At 41.3% G+C, this 5,000-nt stretch overlaps 1 protein-coding gene across 9 annotated transcripts in view; it reads left to right on the forward strand.

Annotated features, from left to right (window-relative positions):
- The window catches only part of LOC118381393 (intersectin-2-like), a 278,177-nt gene that overhangs the window by 83,422 nt on the left and 189,755 nt on the right, over positions 1-5,000 (forward strand). The gene's annotated exons all lie outside the window — the stretch shown is intronic.

Genomic DNA, 5,000 nt, shown 5'->3' on the forward strand with positions numbered 1-5,000 from the left:
TATCTGGAGGTTTAGTGACCACTTCATCACTGGGTGATACAGTCATTAACTGGAGGTTTAGTGGCTCCACTACATCACTGGGTGATACAGTCATTATCTGGAGGTTTAGTGACCACTTCATCACTGGGTGATACAGTCATTATCTGGAGGTTTAGTGACCACTTCATCACTGGGTGATATAGTCATTATCTGGAGGTTTAGTGACCACTTCATCACTGGGTGATACAGTCATTATCTGGAGGTTTAGTGACCACTTCATCACTGGGTGATACAGTCATTATCTGGAGGTTTAGTGACCACTAGCATCACTGGGTGATACAGTCATTATCTGGAGGTTTAGTGACCACTACATCACTGGGTGAAACAGTCATTATCTGAGGTTTAGTGACCACTACATCACTGGGTGATACAGTCATTATCTGGAGGTTTAGTGACCACTACATCACTGGGTGATACAGTCATTATCTGGAGGTTTAGTGACCACTATATCACTGGGTGATACAGTCATTATCTGGAGGTTTAGTGACCACTATATCACTGGGTGATACAGTCATTATCTGGAGGTTTAGTGACCACTACATCACTGGGTGATACAGTCAATATCTGGAGGTTTAGTGACCACTACATCACTGGGTGATACAGTCATTATCTGGAGGTTTAGTGACCACTATATCACTGGGTGATACAGTCATTATCTGGAGGTTTAGTGACCACTGGGTGATACAGTCATTATCTGGAGGTTTAGTGACCACTACATCACTGGGTGAAACAGTCAATATCTGGAGGTTTAGTGACCACTACATCACTGGGTGATCAGTCATTATCTGGAGGTTTAGTGACCACTATATCACTGGGTGATACAGTCATTATCTGGAGGTTTAGTGACCACTACATCACTGGGTGATACAGTCAATATCTGGAGGTTTAGTGACCACTACATCACTGGGTGATACAGTCATTATCTGGAGGTTTAGTGACCACTACATCACTGGGTGATACAGTCAATATCTGGAGGTTTAGTGACCACTACATCACTGGGTGATACAGTCATTATCTGGAGGTTTAGTGACCACTACATCACTGGGTGATACAGTCATTATCTGGAGGTTTAGTGGCTCCACTACATCACTGGGTGAAACAGTCATTATCTGGAGGTTTAGTGACCACTATATCACTGGGGTGATACAGTCATCTGGAGGTTTAGTGACCACTTCATCACTGCGATACAGTCAATATCTGGAGGTTTAGTGACCACTTCATCACTGGGTGAAACAGTCATTATCTGGAGGTTTAGTGACCACTACATCACTGGGTGATACAGTCATTATCTGGAGGTTTAGTGACCACTACATCACTGGGTGATACAGTCATTATCTGGAGGTTTAGTGACCACTACATCACTGGGTGATACAGTCCAATATCTGAGGTTTAGTGACCACTACATCACTGGGTGATACAGTCATTATCTGGAGGTTTAGTGACCACTACATCACAAGATGATACAGTCAATATCTGGAGGTTTAGTGACCACTACATCACTGTGATACAGTCAATATCTGGAGGTTTAGTGACCACTATATCACTGGGTGATACAGTCATTATCTGGAGATTTAGTGGCTCCACTTTACATCACTGGGTGATACAGTCATTATCTGAGGTTTAGTGACCACTACATCACTGGGTGATACAGTCATTATCTGAGATTTAGTGGCTCCACTACATCACTGGGTGAAACAGTCATTATCTGGAGGTTTAGTGACCACTACATCACTGGGTGAAATAGTCTTATCTGGAGGTTTAGTGACCACTACATCACTGGGTGATACAGTCATTATCTGGAGGTTTAGTGACCACTTCATCACTGGGTGAAACAGTCATTATCTGGAGGTTTAGTGACCACTACATCACTGGGTGATACAGTCATTATCTGGAGGTTTAGTGACCACTTCATCACTGGGTGATACAGTCATTATCTGGAGGTTTAGTGACCACTACATCACTGGGTGATACAGTCATTATCTGGAGGTTTAGTGACCACTACATCACTGGGTGATACAGTCATTATCTGGAGGTTTAGTGACCACTTCATCATATACCATATATACCAAACATTAAGAACACCCTCCTAATATTTAGTTGCACCCCATTTTTGTTCTCAGAACAGCCTCAATTCATCAGGTCATGGGCACCACAAGATGTCGAAAGTGTTCCACAAGGATGCTGGTCTGTTGTGTCTAGATGTCCTTTGGGTGGTGGACCATTCTTGATACACACAGGAAACTGTTGTGCCTGTAACCTACTCCCATACCCCGTTCAAAGGCACTTAAATCTTTAGTCTTACCTATTCACTCTCTGAATGACACACAATCCTGTCAGGACCCGGTTACGAACCCGGGTCTCCGGAGTGAGAAACAGTCACTTAACCAACTGAGCCACGAATAGTCAGCAGAACCCAGAAGATGAGGCAGACACAGCAGTACTTGAGACAGTGTATTTAATGAAGTCAAAAGTGAAGTTCTTCAGGAAAACATGTAACTCCACAACCTCAAAAGGAATTCCACAAGAACAAAGGTAATCCTCCAAGACAAAAGGTAAATCCACAAGGTGGAAGGTAAAGCACAAAAAGCCTAAAAAATACTCAAAAACAAACAAACAAGAACAAAACAGAATTCCACAAGAGAGTCCACGGGATCAACAAGAGTTCACAGAGTACTAGGGCTGGGTGCTAACATACAAACACAGAGCAAAGGACTGAGAAAACAAAGGGTTTAAATACAATCAGGGGAAACAAGGCACAGGTGCAAATAATAACGGGATCAAGGGAAAACAAAGGTCAAAAGGCACAATGGGGGCATCTAGTGACCAAAAACCGGAACAACCCTGGCCAAATCCTGACACAATCCATGTCTCAATTGCCCTTCTTTAACCCGTCCCCTCCCCTTCATCTACATGTCTCCTCCCCTTCATCTTTAACCTGACTCCTCCCCTTCATCTTTAACCTGACTCCTCCCCTTCATCTTTAACCCGTCCCCTCCCCTTCATCTTTAACCCGTCCCCTCCCTTTCATCTACACTGATGGAAGTGGATTTAACAAGTGACATCAATAAGGGATCATATCTTTCACCTGGATTCACCTGGTCTGGTTATGTCATGGAAAGAGAAGGTGTTCTTAATTGTATGAAGGCAGAATTAGGAATTTGCAAGTAACTATTATATTATATTATTTAATATTTTTTTATTTTTTGTCATATTTCTAATATGTTGGAAGCACTGTTCTGCACATGGAGTTTTGTGATGTATGTTTACTATAGGCTAATCTGGCAATACACATGTGTTGTGACCAAAATTCAACTTCATTTAGTTTGACTATAATGGCCCACTGTTTTCCTCCATTATGATATACATCCCTTTAACCAGATACACATCCATTATGATATACATCCCCTTTAAGCAGATACTCCTCCATTATGATATACATCCCCTTTAAGCAGATACTCCTCCATTATGATATACATCCCCTTTAAGCAGATACTCTTCCATTATGATATACATCCCCTTTAAGCAGATACTCCTCCATTATGATATACATCCCCTTTAAGCAGATACTCTTCCATTATGATATACATCCCCTTTAAGCAGATACTCCTCCATTATGATATACATCCCCTTTAAGCAGATACTCTTCCATTATGATATACATCCCCTTTAAGCAGATACTCTTCCATTATGATATACATCCCCTTTAAGCAGATACTCCTCCATTATGATATACATCCCCTTTAAGCAGATACTCTTCCATTATGATATACATCCCCTTTAAGCAGATACTCCTCCATTATGATATACATCCCCTTTAAGCAGATACTCTTCCATTATGATATACATCCCCTTTAACCAGATACTCCTCCATTATGATATACATCCCTTTAACCAGATACTCTTCCATTATGACATACATCCCCTTTAACCAGATACTCCTCCATTATGATATCCATCCCCTTTAACCAGATACTCCTCCATTATGACATACATCCCATTTAACCAGATACTCCTCCATTATGATATCCATCCCTTTAACCAGATACTCTTCCATTATGATATACATCCCCTTTAACCAGATACTCTTCCATTATGATATCCATCCCCTTTAACCAGATACTCCTCCATTATGATATACATCCCCTTTAACCAGATACTCCTCCATTATGATATACATCCCCTTTAACCAGATACTCTTCCATTATGATATACATCCCCTTTAACCAGATATTATACACAGTACCAGTCAAAAGTTTGGACAAACCTACTCATTCCAGGGTTTTTCTTAATTTTTTACTATTTTCTCCATTGTCGAATAATAGTGAAGACATCAAACCTATTAAATAACACATATGGAATCATGTAGTAACCAAAAAAGTATTAAACATTTTTTGTTTTTTATTTTAGTTCAGCATATGTGGGAACTCCTTCAAGAATTTTGGAAAAGCATTCCAGGTGATGCTGGTTGAGATAATGCCAAGAGTGTGCAAAGCTGTCATCAAGGCAAAGGATGACTTTAAAGAATCACTTGTTGGCTGCTTTTCCTTCACTCTGCGGTCTAGCTCATCCGTAACCATCACATTTGGGTTGAGGTCGGAGGATTGTGGAGGCCAGGTCACCTAATGTCGTACTCAATCACTCTCCTTCTTGGTCAATTAGTCCTTACACAGTCTGGAGGTGTGTTGTGTCATTGTTCTGTTGAAAAGAAAATGACAGTCCCACGAAGCCCAAACCAGATGGGATTGGCGATCGCTGCAGATTGCTGTGGTAGTCATGCTGGTCAAGTGTGGCTTGAATTCTAAATAAGTCACTGACAGTGTCACCACCACCTCCATGCTTCACGGTGGGAACCACACATGCAGAGATCATCCATTCACCTACTCATTCCTCCTTTCTATTGTTTTCGCTCTCGCTCTCTCTCTTTTCTCTTTCTTTCTCTTTCTCTCTCTGTCTCTCTCTCT

The sequence above is a fragment of the Oncorhynchus keta genome, chromosome 19 (assembly GCF_023373465.1).
Source record: "Oncorhynchus keta strain PuntledgeMale-10-30-2019 chromosome 19, Oket_V2, whole genome shotgun sequence".
Classification (NCBI taxonomy): Eukaryota; Metazoa; Chordata; class Actinopteri; order Salmoniformes; family Salmonidae; genus Oncorhynchus; species Oncorhynchus keta.